The sequence below is a fragment of the Dysidea avara genome, chromosome 2, assembly GCF_963678975.1.
Source record: "Dysidea avara chromosome 2, odDysAvar1.4, whole genome shotgun sequence".
NCBI classification, from domain to species: domain Eukaryota; kingdom Metazoa; phylum Porifera; class Demospongiae; order Dictyoceratida; family Dysideidae; genus Dysidea; species Dysidea avara.
Window position 1 is genome coordinate 1,265,754 of NC_089273.1, and position 21,941 is coordinate 1,287,694.

Below are 21,941 nucleotides of genomic sequence, written 5' to 3' on the forward strand. Positions count from 1 at the left end.
TGGGGAGTGTCTAACTTGAATGCATTCACCAAACACCCTGCTTAAAGTAACACCTCGGCCTTATTTCAGAACAAAGGCTTTACCTTCTTCAGCAACTCTAATCAACAGTTTTCTACCCCCCAGTAAAGGTGTTGATTTGATGAAAGGTGAACTTTACACAGGGTGTTTGTACAGGCCATACTGAGAGTTAGACACTCTCCCCCATACAAATCAGTATTACGAACTCTTGGTTGTACAGTATAGGTAAACAAAGATAAGTTTCTCTCCCATCTTATGCTAGGATTTCTATTGACAAGGAAAATTCAATTATTTGTATACAGGCTCAAAATTGAGAAAATATAAAGAAAGTGAATTAATATTATACAGTCAGTTTGCTTTTGGATATTTAATGTCTCCAACCACAACAAAAATTCGATGAATCCATGCATCTCATCACTGGTCGTCTGAACATTCTGAAAGTGATACCTCACTCAATCAACCATATATTCTGTTTATTAGACTGAATAAAGTCATGATTACCTAAACAATCACTAAATTAATGTTTTATAATTATCCTATTCCATTTTCCTGGAGGTTCCACTGATAAAATGCAATTTCAGCAATGATAGCAGCTAGCCAAGCTGCAAGTTGATTCAGAAAGCACTCCATTCTGTAAAATAGACCCCATCCAGAATTCAACTCAGTACTCAGGCTGAGATATCTGACAATAGTCCACTACTCTCTTACTGAATCATTGATGTTCACACAATATAGCCTCCTTGAGGTATCTGAATGTTTGCTCCTCACACACTGCACAAAGTTCCTTTAGATTCTACTTAGACTGAGTTGATTCAGCTTGTCACCATACTTGTTTCCTTTGTAGTGTAGCTATACACATACTGATTTATGCCGATTAGAAAGGCTGGGCCTCAGACTGTACATTCTAAAGTCAAGTAAGTAAAAATAACTCACATACTAGTAAAAAAAAGTCATGCATTAAGTTCCCTACTTGATATATCCGAAGATGAAATCACTGAGTCAGCTATTCCCACAATTAGTACTTCGTTACTAATGACAACCAACAAGAACCAACAAGAACCCACAATCGATCCTTAAATTCGTTTTATCTTTCTTGGGGTACGTTTGATTACCTGCTGGAAGTGCCACTGATAATTTGTACAGCAATGGTAAGCTGCAAGCTTCAATCTGAGAAAGCATTCCGTTCCGCAGTTTAGTCCATCATTCCGTTCTGTTCCGTTCCGTTCCGTTCCGTTCCGTAGAATAGTCCCCACCACACAAGTACACGAAAAAATTTGGAATTTTCAACTAGAGTAGGGACCATAGCACATCGATAAAAAGTACTGAAAACAAGTTGGAGTAGTCCATGATATTAAATCACTGTAAAACAATAAGAAGTGTTATATCCCTACTGTGCATTTCCGTTATGGTATGTTGAGCACAGTAGGGATATAATACTTCTTATTGTTTTAATATCATGGACTACTCCAACTTGTTTTCAGTACTTTTTATCGATGTGCTATGGTCCCTGTTGGACGAGCAAAGTAATATCACAGTGCTCACAAAGGGGGTGGAGGGGTGGGAAAGGGTTAGACCTCGAAATGGTGGCAGACCATGATTGGAGTCCAGAGACGAAATTACAGGGCGGTGCTGGCTTCTTAGTTGTTGATATGTAGCACCATCTATGGATAAAACGTCTGGCCTACATTATCTGGCTGTCCACCAGTAAATCACTGATTCTTACCAAGCCAGGTCCTTCACAATTAAGGCCTAAAACCCGGCCGCGCTCTTGCCATTCGAGCTCTACACAACCCCCAGAAAGACGTCTGTTGAAACCAGCCACGAGTAGTTTGAGTGGTACTGAGTGTCAAAACTACTAGTATGATAGTGTAGCTATCCACTGGAGGTGTTAGTTTGATTTTGCCTGATGTGGGATTTTGTACATTACCAAAAAGTGTAATGTATTTTTGGTCATTTGTCCCTTTCTAATAGAACAGTCGTGAGTACTATTAGAGTATATTACAGATAAGCAGCTAATGCCATAGTATTGACATCATACTAGCATAGCTAGATGTTTTTGGAACATTTTACCTTTAAAAGTTGTGCTGGGCTACCACTTCATCATCATTTAAGTATTTGTATTTTGATTAAGTGTATTGTTTTGTTGCTGGTACATTATTGTGTGTAAATTTGTGTTGTAGTACATAAAGTATTTTGTATATTGAGTGGACTCCCTGTTTTAATATAAAATTAAAACAACAAATATTATTAATTGTTTATATCATGTAAGTAGGTGGTATTTGGTATATGTATTAAAATGCATGAAAAAATATCCACGAGTGTTGTATCCTACATTATAGGTGCACATGCTGTACACTTTATGTTATTAGTGAACACAGCTGAATAAAGTATACAGCCAGGCTGATAGGAGGCTTGGAACAATTGGACTGGGCTCTTGATGTACCTAATTATGTGGCTATATAAGCTGGTGTCACTGTACATTCTATCAAGCCACATGTCTATGTAAATAGACATGACAACTTACTGTATGCCACAAAATATTCTTGACCATTAAATTTTACAGTTGTTGTGAAATATGCAATGAAGTGACTAGAAATGACTTCATTCTATAAATGTGACCGGCTCTGTAAAAACAGGTATTATAGCCTTTTCAAAGTCCCAAGTTTGCAAGTTTGGTCTTTTCGTATATACCTCTTAGACATAAATAATCTATGTACTTGAAACTATATCAAGAAATAGTTGTAAACATGAGCTACAATGAGACCAAATCTCAAATAGATACCTAGCAATTAAGTTATGGATTGCCAAGTTGACACAATTGGAAAGGAAAGGCTATAAGATCTGTTTTCGCAGAGCCAGTCACGAATATGATTATGTAGTTGTACCTATAATGGCATAACTATTAGCAATGATCTATTTCCTGCTTATGCTGCAACATTATAGGGAATCTATACACTTCCCAAAGTTTGTCATGGCAGTTATTGATAACTGTAACCACAATCACATCTTATACCTGTAGTTATAGGCATACATGTCTTTAATGGTCACACTGCAGTTAACTATAACTCTATTATAAGACCTACGGAGCCCCAAATCCCACCAAACACCCTCACCAAGTGCTACATCATTATTGTTTATGTGTGCAAAATCTCTTACAAAGAGAATGTACAAGCACAGATATATGAATCAACAAAAAATTATGTGATTAATTGATTTTCATTTAGCTTTGCATGCTTTAAACTTGAACAGGTGATGAGGTCATTGGGTAGATTGTTCCAGATCTTTACACTTGATGAAAAGATGAGTTAAGATACGAGTCTGTTCTTGTGTTTGGTTGTATAGCAGCCTGATTGAGTGACCTCATAAACAGTAGTTGATTGGGGCAGGCTAGGTATATGAGTATGGTATCAGTCAGTGCATCTATTAATTGGTGCATGATCTTAAACATTGTGATCACATTGAGCTGGTGTCCGTAGTGAGCCAGAGGTGGCCAATTCAACGTTTGTAACATATTTGTGACACTTGCATATGAAGAATAATTATTATACACAGACCTCGCACAGCATCTTTGAACTGATTCAATAGCTATACCATAATGTTAGTAACTTTTGTAACTACATGCACATATAGATTTTATGTTACATATGCAAAGTGATTTCAGATTGAGTGTGTCATTGACAGAAGTAGTTTAGGTGGGAGTGGGCTAGCAATTCGCTTTCCTTGAAATATTACATATTATATAAACATCTAGGCTGAAGTTCAGTGGAACTTGAAATCCCTCTCTGAATCTGCCACTGTGGAACTTTAGTTTCACAACTTAAATTACATGCAATTACATCAAGTACATAAACTTATAGAGCTCAATTGTCAATTCCATGAAGTTTCATATAAATTTTGTACCAGCATCTCAGTCAATTCCAATTGTAATACTGAATATCTGTCCCCATTATATATCCTCTCTAGAAGAGTTATTTACATTGGCAGAGATATCCTTGACTCAACAAATAAGCATTCATTGTCATCTACCGCTATAGCTGCATTCTGGCCATCTGAAGGAAGCCACATAAACGAGATTAATAACAGTATTGACAAAGGTAGTAATTAAAAATGCTACACTCTAATGTCATAGAAGATCCCGTATGCTATGGAACATGTTCATGCAATGGATGGATGTTATCCAGAAAGTTTTTTAAATGAAATATTTACTGGGCTTTAAAAATGATTGCATTGTGTAGATTCCTATATTAGCCAAATATGTACATCATAAAATCATTTATAATCATGAAACTGTCTTTGTAGCATGTCCAATTCCCATCAAGTTTTGTATAATAGCATATATTATAAATTTGTAAAAGAATTATTATTAAATTAGATATACTTGTTATATGGTGGTATACATTAATATATGGTTCTTAATGCAGTGCTTTTTGTATGCATTTTCCTGTACGTGTGCCACCCTCTGCTACCTTATTGCGCCAAAAGCTTCTTACACGATGAAGGGATGCATTCATTTCATACTTCAGTTTTTCATTCTCCAATTCCAGATGTTCAGCTTTTTCTCTGAAACGTCGTGCTGTAAGTATAGCCATCTCACGATCTTCAACAGCATTTTGAACATAATGTTTTACAGCCACTTCAGCTTTCGTCTTTTGTGATGCATCTTGAATTCCAGAACCTTTAATGGTAACTGATGTATCATTTGGTAGTGGACCAAGAATTGGTAATAATACGGAACTTAGCTCCTCACTCACACCAGTGTCAGGTTGAAGCGTTACTGTTTGTGGATGACTACTAGCTACAGCTACACTGAAACTATCATGATTAGCAGTAACTGTTGTCATATCTGAATCAGTTTCTGAATCTGACCAGTGTTGCTGCATTCTTTGTCTTGCACGTTCTCTAAATACAGCCTTCTCCAACTTTGAAATTTCCTCAACATCACTGGGAGTTAAGGTAGGGTTGATGTGCTGTGGGTTAAAAATATGGATGACTAAAGAGATAACAGTTACTATGTATTTATTATGGTTTTACATCAAACAGTGTGGCAGGTAGTACTGTTTAAGTAGGAATCGCCCCAAAAGTGGCATGCAACACTAAAAATGCTCCCTTTGCAAATACATCTTATGCACCTATCAAAATTAAGTCCCACTACCCCCTCCTGGGCATACGTGGGGGAATAGTGGGGGATTTGATCTTATTTGACCTTAAAATTTGCCCCACTAGTGGGGGATTTGACCGTTCAATTTACTAACTATGCGCTTCCTGTAAGAATAACCTGTTGGGAATTTGATGACTCGTTGTGCCCCACAGGTGCGGAATTTGAAATTTGAGAAAGTCAAATCCTCACCTATCCCCACCATTGCCCGGGAGGGGGTGGTGGGGGATAATATTGATAAGTGCATTACTGCGTGTGATGAAAGCCATCTTTATGGAATAATATTAGTCTGTCTAACTCCAAATACAGCATTAAAAACAAGATTCTTACAGGCTGCCAGATAAAGAACTTGGGTTGCCTGCCTGCCAGACAACAGTCACAAGGTTAGAGGCCAAACAAAGAAGCACATTTATACCATTCTACACCACAACAACAAACCCACCAGTGGGATGTACCTTTTGGGCAGTCGAGTGCAAACACCACACCTCATAAAAATCTATGTATTAGAATGGCATGATGACTGTACCACTCATAATATTTGAAAAAAAAGCAATCAGCCTAGTACTAATAGAACAGTTACATGTGTACCGTATATCAATTATCACACAGGGTGGAAACGTTTTGCGGATGCGATAAATGCCAGGGCTTATTTGCTGGAAAACTTTCGCAGTGTTTATTTTTTTAAATTCCTTGTTACTCAGCTATCCAAGTGTATGTTTTGTGGTAAAATTTGTGGTTTGCACACAACCTGTGAAAGTTGCAAAATGCTATAATAAAGAAGTCAACAAAATAATTAGTATATTAAAATTGTTAATTTAAAAATGAAGTAGGGATCCAAGTTCATATACAACAGATGAATGATGGTATTACAGCATAGCTCTGTGAAACGCTTCAATGCCAATGTAGAGATTTTCTCACAGAGCTATGCTGCAATGCTTCTTCATTTCATTACTTTTTGGATCCCTATACTTTATTTTGAAATTTACAATTCATAATATACTAGATAGCTATTGCCTTACACAGACACACCTCATTACTTATAAAACAAGGCTGGTCAAAGTCAGACACAATGCTGCACTCCTGACAGTGAGATCTGCACAAGGCATGGTGAAAGTCAGACACAAGACTGCACACTTGACAATAAGATATGCACAAGGCATGGTCAAAGTCAGACACAAAACTGCACACCTGACAGTAAGACCTACACAAGCATGGTCAAATTCAGACACAAAACTTCACACCTGAGAGTATAAGACCCACACAAGGCATGGTCAAAGTCAGACACAAAACTGTACACCTGACAGTAAGACCCGCACAAGGCATGGTCAAAGTCAGACACAAAACTTCACACCTGACAGTAAGACCCGCACAAGGCATGGTCAAAGTCAGACACAAAACTGTACACCTGACAGTAAGACCCGCACAAGGCATGGTCAAAGTCAGACACAAAACTTCACACCTGACAGTAAGACCCGCACAAGGCATGGTCAAAGTCAGACACAAAACTTCACACCTGACAGTAAGACCCGCACAAGGCATGGTCAAAGTCAGACACAAAATTTCACACCTGACAGTAAGACCCGCACAAGGCATGGTCAAAGTCAGACACAAAACTTCACACCTGACAGTAAGACCCGCACAAGGCATGGTCAAAGTCAGACACAAAACTGTACACCTGACAGTAAGACCCGCACAAGGCATGGTCAAAGTCAGACACAAAACTTCACACCTGACAGTAAGACCCGCACAAGGCATGGTCAAAGTCAGACACAAAACTTCACACCTGACAGTAAGACCCGCACAAGGCATGGTCAAAGTCAGACACAAAATTTCACACCTGACAGTAAGACCCGCACAAGGCATGGTCAAAGTCAGACACAAAACTTCACACCTGACAGTAAGACCCGCACAAGGCATGGTCAAAGTCAGACACAAAACTTCACACCTGACAGTAAGACCCACACAAGGCATGGTCAAAGTCAGACACAAAACTGCACACCTGACAGTAAGACCCGCACAAGGCATGGTCAAAGTCAGACACAAAACTGCACACCTGACAGTAAGACCCGCACAAGGCATGGTCAAAGTCAGACACAAAACTGCACACCTGACAGTAAGGCCCGCACAAGACATGGTCAAAGTCAGACACAAAACTTCACACCCGACGGTCAAAGTCAGACATACTGTACAGTAAAACTGCACACCTGATGTCCTTATAAAATCCGTACTGAGCAAATTACAGGTCACATTTAGACACAGGTACTATATGCATCTACAGCAGGATCGTTGGTTGAAGTAGAAGAAAATGCTTTTATAGATAGTGTTCACTATAATTATTATTCAGCCCAAATCTACCTTGCATTTCTCATATCAAGATCAGAGTTATATGGATCCATTTTCAGTATTTTGGTAGGTGATAATTAAATGCAACATTACTTAACACCTATAAAATTGTAATCTTTAAAAAGGGAGTAATGAAAAGTTCTGTACATGGTAGTACAGGCAATCTTCAATACATTGAGTTTGCAAATACTGGTCACATGTATAGCAGCGGAAAGACAGTGATTTGGCGTTAGTTTGTATAGATTGTCTTTACTCATGTAGCTATTTGCTAATTGTCGGTCCACCACACTGTTATTGTTTTGGGTAGCCATAACCTCACATGGACCTACTGGTCATGGTACGGTTTATTGGAGTGAAAGAGTGTGGTTATTTTACTCTAACTTGTTCTTGCTTATAAGCGGTCTGCATACATATAACTGTTATGTATAGCTACGTACGTATAGTGATATGACAAGTAAATTATAAAGTAATTTCATAAGTCTGTGATATTGTGGGATCACCCTTATAAAACCTTCTAAGATAGTTCCAGATCTGATCTATGAGTTGACTTGTGTGCCTGTTTCAACAACCTGTCATTCTAATCAACCCATGAGACTTGTCACTTGTCAGCTGTGTGAAGTCATGGTACACCAGAAACATTAATTAGCTAGTGATAAGTTGATGCAACATTTAATTGTATTCATCAAATGATCTCCTATGGTAATGGTATAGTGGAAATTCTAGTCCACATCTGTAATTCACAGGTTGCATGGATCACATCTTTTGTCTCTTACAATTTTTAGCCATATTGCACAAGTAAAGCTAATCTGTTATGATCATGTTGCTACTGTATATGCCTGTCCATCAGTTCAGAAGCTCATATGAGCAGGAAAACATAAAAGGCACAACCTATACAAATGTCAGTAATCACATACATAGATAGTAACATCACATTGAAACTTCTGGACAAAAAGTATACATGCACTTCACTCTAGGTTTATTCAAGAATAAGCCATCTGTTTTAACAATTCAATTAACAATTCATTTGCAATGATTGTGGTGAGTGTAGGCTGGTGGTAGGCAGTCTTCTTGAAATAACTTTGTAGTGTATGTAAAAGGCTGGGCCTGCAAGCATATAGTATAGCAGAGCAAACATCACCCCACACTCTTATTGAATAAATTGAACATCAGCTAGCTGTGCTCAAATGTGAGTTGTCAAGTTAAACTGCTCTTATTTTGTTTGTTCATATAGGAATACTGCAGAACTACTACTGTTGATCATTCTTTGTGGAATACTTATGTTGATACTAACTATTAATTTATGTACACTTATTGATACATGTTACACTTGGTTGAGGAGGTGTAATGAAGAGGAGAATGATGGTAATGATTTCATTGACTTTGAACGCTAGACTACTGTGACTGAAAACAATGATTTCATTAACTGTGACTGCATGTTTGATTAGCTATAGTTATGTCTCTTTTATGTCTGTAATGATTGTCCAGTTAGACACTGGAGGGCAAACATAGAAGACAAAATCTGTATGAGGTGATATTTTGAACTATACGCAGTGTTGCAATACAACAGCAATCATTATTCTATGTGGAGGGTTGAAGTCTTAATCCTGTGTACAACAGAATAGAGGGCAAAATATTCATTTGTAACAGGTGACATCTTGATATTGATAGACTTCTGTTGGCTGTGACTTCACTTGTATAGCCAGCCAAGTGCTCTGCATTCATTAATGTGGCGGACAAAGTGGTTTTTGTTGATCATGCTATAAAAAGTGACCTAAGTTAGGTGTGAATGTGACAGATATGCCACCTCAAATTATTGGTAATCTTATGAATAGGTGAATATATTTTAGGTATTTCATCATTCACCATACAACCACCATACAACCATTCACAGTAAAACAAACTAGTGAAGGCCACTACTAATTTCTGCCACAACACTAACTATTTTTGTGTAGTGACATTCACCACTTAGTGATGTTCACTACTCTTTTGTAGTGACCCTCACTACATAGAAGTGAAAAAATAGTGAGTATTGTGGCAGACATTAGTAAAAGTTTGCCAGAATAAAAACTAACTAGTGACCTTCATTAGTTAGATTTACTGTGTCAAATTTTATTAAACTTTTCCAATATTCATGTATACACATGCATGCATCATATCCAAATGGACACTTATGCAATTGTGAAAATGTTGCCTAACAGAGCCACCATCCCTCCTACATTCTCTGGTAGAGCTACAAAGTTACCATCACCCTTTTCATATGCACACTTTAAACCTACCAGGTTAACGCATTCATATGACCACCATAACCAGCTGCAAGTTGGACTGGGGTTGAACCCTGAAGTCATAACCAAGTTCAACCCTACAAAGGAGTAGGGTTGAACTCGGGTTAACTCAGTTTATGGCTTCAAAAATAGGTTGTGGTTTTAGGTGAATACATAAAGTGTTTAGAAGACAATTATCACTTAGTGAATGCAATCACCTGATGATTTCTCTTGTGAACAGAAAGTAGTGAGTAGACTATATGGATTACTCTATAGCTACCTGGGTTGAACTCACTTTTGAGTGTCCATGTGAAAATGGTATAAGGTATGAACATGAAAAGCAACAAGCTCAGTAACTATACAGAGGTTAAGAGCACACCTCGAATAGGCTTTGCCTTCTGTGTTCACCCTCCAGTTCCCAACTGGTAAGGTAGATAATAGCTAATAACAAAATCACAGTGTGACAGTGTGGCACAATGTGGCTAGCTAGCTACTTTAGATCAGCACAGTAGTTCAACTTACTAGCTAGCTGGTAACGGGAACTCTTCAATTTAGTGCCTTGCTTACTTGGGAGTTCTCTTTACCATTTGGGCTACTGTTACTCTCCTAGTGATCTGAACTCCCCTTTCAGAGTAAAATAATTTACTATCCATAGTTGCTGTTACTCCCCACTTTTAACAGTGTGCAGTTGTATAGTTACTGCATCGAAAAATTATGTGGACAACCACTGTGTAGGGATATCAAATATTCTACCGTAAATCAGGAAATGTTTGTCATTAAAAATTCTACGCTAAATATTTTCGTCCTGTCATAATTGACAAAAAAGATGGGGTACCTAATTATAGGCTTAGGTTTAATAGCTAATTTATTAAGTTAAAAATAGTTTGTTGTCTTAATTTTTGTTGATACAGCCAACAACGTTGATCATGAAATTTTCCTGATTTGCGGTATAGGATGAACGGTACTGGAAAGCTTATACCTTATAGTATAATAACAAAAAATTGGTGGTATTAAAAAGGTGAAAACCCATCATTGAAAAATTGGTAAAATTTGGTGAATAGATGCTCCACTTTAAATATTCCTCTTACAGTAGGTACGCATTATGTGATCAAACGTGCAATACAAATGCACTACGTACTACTATAGCAAGACCATGTTGCACCATTGCATTGGTCCTGAAATATTTAAAAACCAATACCACTGAGACTCAACCAGAGATTATTACCCTTTATTACTCAAACGCCAATACATTGCCATAAACGCGTATTACACAAGTTATTTTTGTGGTGGCTTTTGTTTAGAGTGGGTGTATTTAGGCCACTCCAAGAAAGTTCCTTGTTTCTCATTGACCTCAGAAATACATGCGGGCGGGTGGTCCATTGTCCATTAGATATTTCCACTTATTTTTGAAATTCATAACTAACTTACAGGTAAGAACACAGTAGAAATGTTTAAACTACTAGCTAAATGGGCTTTCTGAATGCTAAACTAGTTACTGCTATGCAATCACAGAATAAATAATGAATAAAATGTTTAGTTGGCAGCACTAATGAATGACCACGAGGGAAGAGATCTGCATGTAGGCGGGAAATGGGAAACAATGAATTTTCTTGGGGTGGCCTTATGGTGCTCTGACTTCCAACACATAAGTTCCTAGGCATCTGAAACTTAGCATAAAAACTCACCATGAACAGTTCTAACTGTTAAAGAAATCTTTATCAGTCGGCGTCATCCATTTTTCTGTCACCATTCGTGACGCTATCTTTGCCATAGAATGTCCAAATTTGGGCAAAATGTATCAAGTTTTGCACATGATAACCACAAAAATTTGTTTCCACTTCTATCAGCAATGACAATGAGATACAGTGAACTATGCAAACAGAGAGGGTCGATTATTGATAGTCTTCCAAGATAAGTTAAGTACAATGAAAGAACAGTAGAGATGTTGTGATGTATTACAGATAACGCTTACACTCATTGTTGAAGATGACAATATCAATCACAAGTGAGGAGCTATTACCTGCACAATTGGATACAAGACCCATTATACTTTGAACATTCGTAATGACTTTTATAAAATGTCATTAAATTTTAGAAATACAATCATTTGCAAAATACAGACAAAATAAATAAAATCGAGCTACATGGGGCCAAGAAGAAAATTGGTTTTACCTAAATTTATAGGGCCCCATCTACAGACATACCGAGAACACTGAAAATACTACTTTTCAAATTATCCAAGTGGGGACTACTGGCAATACGATACCAAAAGTATTGATATCACCAATGCGATACAGTGAGTATCGATACTCAATGCCAAAAGGGTTAATACTGATACAGGTAGCTCACACGATGAATTAGTAAGATTTCATTGTAAATGGAAAGTAACTGCTATTTGAACCTCTTTAGATAGCACTTTTACACTTGATCAAAGCACTGTTAGCAAAAAAAAAGTTGTGTTGACTTCTATTCCAGTAGGTTTAGAGCCAACGTCGTTTCAATACTTTGCAAGAAAGTTCTGCCATACATCATATTAGCTCTTAGCACCTGTTGTAGTTAGGGCTGGGCGATACTAGGATTTCTGATTCGATTTAATATATTTGATACTCTCATCAGCGGAACAAAAGATCATAGGATGGGACTGCTTGGTCTGGAGAAAGGCTTTAATGAGAGATCAGTTCACGTGTATGGGTGGTGAACCCATGCATACTGCATTAAGGGAAAAGGACAGACAATACATCTGGGCGTGTGCCCCAACTATCAATTATTACGATAAGCGAAGTACTTTTATGCTTCATTTTCTACTATATTCAGCCCATTGCACAGCTACAGACGAAGAACAATATGAAAGCCTATTATTTTGCTGCCACCCTTAGACATAAGAAAACAATTGTTGTGTAGCTTAAAATCGCTAACCCCAGCAATGAAACTACACACCTAAAAGTAACCATTGGTGAATGCCTTCTGCCTGACAATAATACATTGTTCATAGTATCCTGAATAAACTACAAATCTTTGAAAAATTACTTAAGTAATGCACACGATGAAACTAAGATTCCACAATAACCTGGCCAGCATGTGGACAAAACCCAATACCAAGTATTATAAGAGCTTGGTGACAGAGCCAGGGAGAAATTTTACTTAAATGTCTCGGATATTGAAATGCCTACCATATAAGGTTGTATACAGATGAGTTGCCTCTTTAAGGCGTGTCCGTTTTACCATAAATTTTCCACATACTTTCTGAGCTCGCTAAGTAAAAAAATGTATTACGGCTAATGGAGAAAATGAACATTTCGGTTAATTTTAGCAAGGTTCGAGATATAACATATCCACTGTGTAAGGTTAAGGCCGAACAAGGAGGTAATTTTCCTTCAATCTCTCGGGTTTTTGGAAAGCGATAAACTCGCTGAAAACATTCTTTGTAAGACTTTGCTACTAAGAATAACAGACTGGATGATTGTAACTCACCTTGTGCCTTTGCAGAATCAAAAATGTTTGTTTAAAATGGGTTTTTTGTTAACTTCTTGACAAACACTGTAGTCATACGTAAAACGGAAACTACTAGTTTGCTCGAGTTTCACAAGGCACAACCCCTAAAGAAAACCCGTCTATAGCTTCGCCACTTAAACCCTGTAAGAGGGAGTACAAAGGCGATGTACACTGTGACCCCAAGGTACACCCACTGCCGTGACTAGCATTATAGATTAACGTTGGTGCAAAAACGGTCCCTATAAAAGTCATGGTAGTCTCGTGCCCAGACCGCTTTCCCCCCTTTTTATTTGGATAGGGAAAAGTTTTTATCCTTCCCAAGGGGAAAAGACTGTGACTGGTCTAAGCACGAGACTAAGCAAACACGCAGTGTGACGTGCTTCAAGCTAAGTAAAAATGGCAAGTGTGACCGTAAACTAGTCTACATGTATAAGTATAACAAACCTCCCTTTCCTTCTCTTCGTCCTTGTCAAACAATTGTATCCATACTGAACTGGTGGTCACGAATAATTTATGTAGCAATTGCCGATATTCGTGTTTATTTTTGACAGACTTTCGAATATTTTATCTTTTTGTCTCGGTTAGCGCGTGTTCAAAAGTTGCGTTCAGTTCTTTAACGATTAAAAACCAACCGAAAACTTGGACACAGAAGTCTCAAAGTATGAATATATACTGTTTGTGATATTTATACCATAGTTACACCTATAACTAACATTTTAGTTACAATGTTGCTTGTGCGTGTTAATGCCTATGTATAAACCATTGGCGTTTTTTCTAATTTCGAAAACCAAGTGTAAACAGCTTCTAATCGTCTTGACTTAGACTTAGTAAAGCTCAAAATAGTGCAACAAAACATATTGTACCTATACGAAGTTTTTAAACTGACCAGCTTCTGCAAAGCAGGCTGCTTTTTCGCGTTATCAGTATTTTTCCTCAATAGTAATGCGCGTTAAAAATTTTTTTAACGATGACCATCAATTTTTGGTAATGAAAATCTGGTCACATATCATGTTATGTTATTGTAATGATCAGTATGGCTAGTTCCATCATACTTCAGAACAGCACATGAGTTTCAAAGTGGTTTTTATCACCTCAGGGATGGTAAAGCAGGTGAGGGGGCCAACTTTGACACTTAGTGAATACACAATGGAATTTAAAGCATACTATAAATGTGGGGGTCTAGAGACTTGCTCCCAAGAAAAGTTTCATATTTTAGAAGCCCAGTGAGCCTATTTAGATGATTTTACTGTGTTGTTAGCTACTACTTGCAGTGTTAAAGGAAATGTAAAAGTGACTGTTTTATTAGAGTTGATGACTGTTTCATTAGAGTAGCATACTGCTATATTATACAATATCTCGATCTTCACTTGCAAGTATTGTCAAATAAAACTGGGTGTGGTAATTATGATCTTTTTCCATGACATTCATTTTTATGCTGATTATAATTTTGGAAAATCCACTCATTGTGCAGCATTATGCTTGATATAAGAGTGGTAAGAGCACCTGTTCCAACGTAATAATAGGTTGATGGTTATATGCTGTCAATATTCTCCAGTATCAGTGAAGGAAGACATAGACAGCAGCATAAACACCTTCAGTGCATTGACACACCTCTCAGTGGGATAGACACTGGCAAACTCTTGGGCTTAGGCTGAAAGTGCTTTTACCACTAAGCCTAAGCTTTCTTTGACCTCTCCTATGATTTGTAGAGTGGAAATAATGATCATTGTAAAAATTAATGTGTAGTTGTAGCTAAATTGAAATACTTGCATGTGCTTCAAAAATTGAATACTTCACTACAACAGTACAGGAAAATAGCTTTTAAAGCCATTCTCATTTGTATATATATGAATTACTAGAAATACATCAGAAAGTAAGCCTAGAACGTCTATAAAAGTGCTTGTAAACTCCAAACTGTAGTACTACAAAAATGCTTACTTCACAGTTTATGTTGCCATTTCACCACTAAACGGCAGAACTAAGGGGGCATCTCCAAACTGATTTTGGTATGCTAATGTCATAATGACGTTAAGGGGGAGGGGGATTCAGCCCATAACGTTATTCATTTTTATTAAAACAGTTATAGTGTAAACAGTAGGCATTCCAGCCCGATTTTTAAATTTTGGAAAATGGGCTTTTTATAATCTCAATAGATAGAGTATTGATTGCCGATCTCAGAAATATTTAGTTTGTTGGGTTGGAATTAGCTACTTTGGCATGCACAGTGCTTAAAAAGTGAAAAAAGGTGCATTTTTTCTCCAGGACTTCCCATACATTTTAAAGGGAAAAATGGCACAATTGAATCAGGAAGCCACTTAGCAATCTGGACTATCTTGAAACTGCAGTTGCTTCTAGCTGCAAGTTTGTACATGTAATGAGAGTAACTTCAGGTCTTATCGGATCTCAGCAATCTTTGTATGCTTTGTGGTGAGTAAATATGTTTCACCTACTGCACACTTCTCAATACAATGGCGTATACCCATAGGCAAGTGGCTATCTCAAGTAAGTAAAAACATCAAGTTAACAACATAATTATAAAGGTAAACAACTAAAGTGGAGGTGCCACAATGATGCAACAATTAAGGTGGAGTTGTGGTTTCGAATATGGCATTGTTATGCCGACTTTGAAGAGGTTTAAACTTTTGAGCTGATGACACAGCCATCAGAAAATTGCTCTGGAGCTGAAAATCGCTAACCCGAGCAAAGTAACTACGCACTTTAAAGTAAGCACCAATGACTACCTTCTACCCAACAGTACGTTTTTTAAAGTTTTAAAGTATTCTTCATACATTGCATGGCTTGAAAAGATTACAAAACAACACAAAACTTACTTATATGTAACTCGCACGATAAAACTAAGATTTCATGATGATAGGCGTGTGGACAAACCCCACAGCGATTTTAATCCTCATTGGAGCTCGGACAACGGAGCAATCCCAAGTTAAACACGAGTTGTCATTTTGTGCCAGAGTTCTATTAGGAAATATACGGAGAATTTTTTTATTAAAAAATCTCGGATACTGGAATGCCTATAAACAGCTATAAAACAGAGAAAGTGACGTGATTAAGTAGCTGTACTGTTTGTAGACTATGTTTTCAGGTAAAGAATATAACGTTTTGTGCTTCTATTGCCAATTCATTGTTTTCACAGTGTGACGTTAAGGAGGGGAGGGGGTCTCAAGTTAGCGTCATTATGACGTTAAGCGTACCAAAATCAGTTTGGAGATGCCCCCTAAAGGTTTTGATTTACATGAGTGGATCCGCCAATGTCTTAGCTTTCGATCAGTGCCATTTACACGGAAAAAGAATACTTCTGTCGTGCTATCAGAATCCCGAACCTCGAAGGTGCGATCAAATCATTATTTTTGTACAAAAGCATGGATTCGCTCTCGAAATTTCGGCGATCATACACCACTAAAACAACAGTATAACTCCTACCATAATAAGAAATCCTTTTCATGCTTGCTTCTAGAAGGCTTATCTTCCCTTTCTCTTCGTTCTTCTTCAGCCAGATGAATCCGTACTGATCAAAGGAAAGGTGTTGATTATTGCAACGCTGACTGCCTGCTTTTTTTTGCATTGAATTGTCTCCGGTTTCCAATCCCGGGTAAGGTATACCGTAAGGCAAGAAATTTTTGTGGATTTCGTGGTGTGATTTTTCAGCCCACGTGCAATGTGAAACTAATTGTGGCGCGAAGATCATCTAAGCAGCTAGCAGTGTGCAATAAGTATGCGATTGTGTAGATTGGTTGTTTCCCTGACGCACGGCAGTACTTCTCCAAAATTTTCAAGCCAGACGTCTTTGTAAATATTATTATTATTATAATTATTACTGTGCAGCAATCAAAAGATTATAACGCACAGGTGTGATCATAAAAGTTACTTAAGTTATTACAAAACTCATTAGGGGTAGAGGAATTAATTACATCAGCATGGTAGCCACGCACAACTGTATGGAACGAAAAGAACATAGCTGCGATTGACGATCACTAAGAACTGCTAAGCAACTAACGAGCTAAACCGCGCGGTAGTTAGCTGAGCTACGAAATGTGACGAAATTACGTGACCAATAGGCACGAAAATTTATTACCACGAAAATTTCTTTCCCTACAGTATATTATCTATGGTTATTAAAACACCAAATTTTCTGTAGAAGTTAAGTAAGGTGCCACGTCAAAATGTTTGCGTCCTTTGGGGAACTTTTATAATCTCATTTCTATTTTCTAGCTGGTCAAGAAACTGTGGAAGGGGGGCTAGGGGGCTGAAACCGGGTAATAGTAAAACCAGGAACGGAGAAATAATAGGAAACGAGAAATAGAGAAACGGATAGAAATGGAATACCTTCACTGCACTAACACTTGGCTTTATTTGTAATTGAAGGGGTACTGAGCAAACCACAGATTTCCCACGAATTTTCTCTGTGGCAGAAGTTACCCTTCAATTCCAAAATTCAATTATTTATGGAGTATCACGTGAGGTCACGTGATCTGCCAAGAATCCTGGAGCAGTGAAAAGAAGTCTGGTCAGTGTATGATGGCTGGCACTGGTCATGGAGTGATTCTAAAGTATGTTTTTTGTGTCTGGCTCCTTTACAGCCAGATGAGTGTAATATGTAACTGGATTTTGGGAAAACGATCCAAATCGCACATTAGAAGTTTCGAAATAAACGGTTTTAAAGAATTCAAGCCAGCATAACTCCCCAAGGATAGCAAGCACGCGTATGAAATTTACACTAAAGATGCATCAATCTGTTACCTATCAGACCACTTCCAATACTTGCAGCTTCTTGTAGAGTTTCCCGCAAGGAGCCACTCATGTTCACAATTTTTTCCCCGGGCTTGGTGGAATGCCCTTGCCACCACCCCCAGCATTGGCTGTCAAATGCTGGACTGCTGGATAACAAAAATAAACTATATGAGGGAAGCAGCATTGAGCCTGCCCTCGGAATAGACCAGATCAACGCAAGCAGGTATGGGACGATGTACAGAAGATTGATGTCCCTCAGGCACATGATGGCAGACCTTAACAGTGAGAAGCAAAGCCTACATCTCAGCCAAAACAAGTATTTACTATAGTTCATATCCCATTTATCTGCCAACATAGAAGCTAACTTCTTGTAAACTGTGGTAGCAGATGGCCCCATGCCACTACTAGCTGAAAACACCAGAGGAGAAAAACATGCCCGCCCAATCTCTCTCACTCTCTCATCACAAGCATGCCTCTTTTCTTGCTCATTGGTAACATAGCACGGAACAAAGGAGACCGCGAATAGGAGCTTGCAAATGGGTTAAACATCCTAATGTCAAAAAACGCACGTTGCCTGTTCCGGTGTCACAGTGATATATGTTTCCCCTGGTAACGTGTTTCCCGCACACATATCCCTAGGGATCCGTGTTTCCCCGCACACATATCACTAAGGATCCGTGTTTCCCACTAAAAGCTGTCAGTGATATGTGTTTCCCGTAGCGATTTTTTTAAATATTTCACCGCACACACATATCCCTAGGGATTCGTGTTTCTCCGCCAATATATCACCAGGGATCCGTGTTTCCCACTAAGATATAGCCATCGTGCAGTAACTCCAAGGTCCTATGGCTAGTTGCAAACAGTACGCGATCCAACCATTCAGTAGATATATAGCTATCTAGCTAATAGACACCCATGTATATTACATGTATATAGCTACGTATAGTTAGCTAACTATAGCTATATATAGCTACTATATAAGCTAATACAATAATTATACTAGCTAGCTATACTAATAATCAGTCATTTAAAATAAACTTTGTTGCTATTCTCTGGACCTGGTCACTGTAAAGTGCTAATAATGAATGCTTTAGGTTTAAGGAAGAAAATCCATCCCTCCTGGAGGAAGACTGAGTGTGGCCCCGACTAGACATTGGGTGACCTGTAGTTCGAATCCTGGGGTTGGAGGGATTTTTTCCTCACTTTGGCCCCTTTTCTGTTACAGCTTATCAGTCAGTCAGTAAGTCAAGTCAAGTCATTAGGTCTAAGTCCCTGAAATTAGGTTAGGTAATCCTAAGGCTGCAGCACATGTTGCTGTCAGACCTTCAGTGCTGGTCACTGTAAATTGCTAATAATAATAATATTAATAAAGTGTGATGTCCTTGATATGGTTAGGTCTCCAAATCACTGAACATTATATAACTTGCAATCTCACTAAGGAAATATACAAAGTTCTCTTGGCTGTCACTGTTTGATGCTTGCTAAAGCTGCGACGGAGCAGTCCTAGCATTATGTAAGTCTTAGGGATTATGTTTTTGTAGTGTTGATCCCAACATAGGTCTGATGATATTATAATACCGAGATCTTTATGTCAACTATTTGTTAAAATCTGTGTGTCAGCTATTTTGTAATTAGTGATGATTTTTGCATTAATATAGGTGGACATTCTTTTTTGGATTAAAGGACATATTATGTCTCGCACTCCACAAAGTTGCTGAGTCTAAATCATTTTGAAACAGTGAAATATCTCCAGGACTACAAACAGTATTATAAATCTTGGTATTGTCAATGAATAGTAAAGTTTTACTGATGGTAACACAAGATGGTAAATCATTCATGTAAATAATGAATAGTAGGGGTCCCAAAATACTCCCTTGAGGAACCCCAGATAGAACCGGCAAGGGGGTAGATAATGACTGACTGCATGCCAAAGCTGTAGCTACATTGATTAGTTATACATAGCTGCAATCACATGATTTACTCTATATAGCTAGAGATAGTATTTTATTGTATACATGTACTTGTAGCTACTGTTTTATTAAACTGATGCTATATAGCTACATAGCCAAATCACAGCACAGTTCAGCAGTTATAGTTGAATGCCAGTGAATGGCTTGATTTCCTCCATCAACATGTATAATTATAGTATTTTAGTTGTATAGGTACTAGATATGGCTAGCTATGATTATTAAAAGTGCATGCGCGCCTATGCTAACACTGCGTACGTTGCACATGACTTTATAAAGGGGAAACATATTACCCGGGGAAACATATCACTGTGACTTGTAGGTCGCTAGCGAGTTAGTGATATGTGTGCGGGGAAACACGGATCCCTAGGGATATGTGTGCGGGAAACACGTTACCCGGGGAAACATATATCACTGTGACACCGGCCCCAAAAGCCCCTGGCTACCACTTCAAGTCTCGTACCATCCTCCCTATTAGCAGTGGCATACCGAAGAGGCTCGCTATCCAGGGGCTGGAGAGCGGGCTCAATGCCAACATCAGAGCATAACTCACTAAGTAGTTCCACCGTTAGACTGCGTTGGCGAATCGATGGAAAGCCACCACAAGGACAGCTAAAGGCATGTTGTACTGTGATGGATTTGCCACACACAAAAGTCTGAGGCAGGTTAGGAACCCGCCAACCAAAACGCAGACAAAGGGCATTCCTAAACTCACCCTTAGGCATGGCAAATCCATGTGGAGCAATAGGGAGGGTAATCAACCAGCCTGACGAGCCACACTCAGAAGCTGCCTCAAAGGTCCGTCGCAAAGAAGGCGAGAGACGATCAGGAAAAGACCTAGCCATGCTGCACAAGACAGCACGGCGTGAGGACCTTGTCTCACGCTTACACTGGAACATCTGATGGTAAATATCAAGAGAACAAGACAAACATTATTATTTGTTTACTGTACAGAAACCTCCATATGGAGTATATAGTTAGAGTCCGCAACGCGAAAAATCGATATCCTCCAATCAACTACCTAACTATTGTCGTGTGTTAGGCTAAGTGTAACTTGAATAACACCAGCGTGGCAGCCAAGTTTGTCACTTTCTTCTGATAGAAAACGATACAAATGTCTTAAAATCATGTGATTTTTCGTTGCAGCAGTTCGTAGGATTCTTCATATGCCACGATATTCACTCTCAACATTGTTCAAGTAGTCTATCATCAACTCAAAGTATTGGTGATTTTATTTCATTGGTCAGTTTCCGGTGGCAGCACGATCTGTGCAGCTTTTTGGCGACAGACAAAATGTTTCTTGCTCTGGAGCACAGGACAAGCAGAGCAGCAACTGCGCCGTGGCTCAGCAATGATCAGTACTAGGTAAAGTATCTGCATGTGGAGTATGGTTATAATTGAAGCTTGTTAGCCATCTGGCTGAGCCATCTATATGCTGAAATTCGGCCAAAATGACGCGATTTTTGCAAGCAAATACCAGAATGGTTGATACATCAGTGAGACAGTCTCCAACAGCAACGATACGAAGCTTATAAACACCTAACAATACGGCTATCTCGTCCAGTAAACGCATAGAGCAATTCAAAGCATGAAACAGGCACTCACGTGATCGAAATTCAAATCGCGGAAATACCCATTAAATTGCTTTCATTTCTGAATAGGAACCATGCAGTGTGCTCCTTTTGTAAATATTTGTATTAATTGTTCACTCAGGCGTAGTCTGGACGAGTGAAGGTGTGTTTTATGCTGTGATGGCATCATAGGGAGAGTCTCAGACTACTGGGCTAATCGAGATGTTGAACCTAATGCACACAAACTGATTGTCACTTGATTCCAAGTGATTTTAATGTCATTGGAATATTGTATTTCCGAGATTTGAATTTTGATCACGTGAGTGCCTATTTCATGCATTGGATTGCTCTATGCGTTTACTGGGCGAGATAGCTGTATTGTTAGGTA

At 38.4% G+C, this 21,941-nt stretch overlaps 1 protein-coding gene and 1 long non-coding RNA gene across 3 annotated transcripts in view; one reads left to right on the forward strand and one right to left on the reverse strand.

Annotated features, from left to right (window-relative positions):
• LOC136246426 (probable serine/threonine-protein kinase DDB_G0271682) overlaps window positions 1–21,941 on the forward strand; it is a 313,867-nt gene that overhangs the window by 98,448 nt on the left and 193,478 nt on the right. The window lies entirely within an intron of this gene.
• Window positions 4,338–13,823, reverse strand: LOC136246393 (uncharacterized). Of its 2 annotated transcripts, XR_010696382.1 has the most exons (4): window positions 13,714–13,815; window positions 11,750–11,797; window positions 11,463–11,647; window positions 4,338–4,985 (listed from the first exon to the last, which is right to left on the reverse strand). It is a non-coding gene; the product is annotated as an uncharacterized lncRNA (long non-coding RNA). The 2 variants fall into 2 exon arrangements; XR_010696381.1 differs by having other exon boundaries at window positions 11,463–11,797; window positions 13,714–13,823.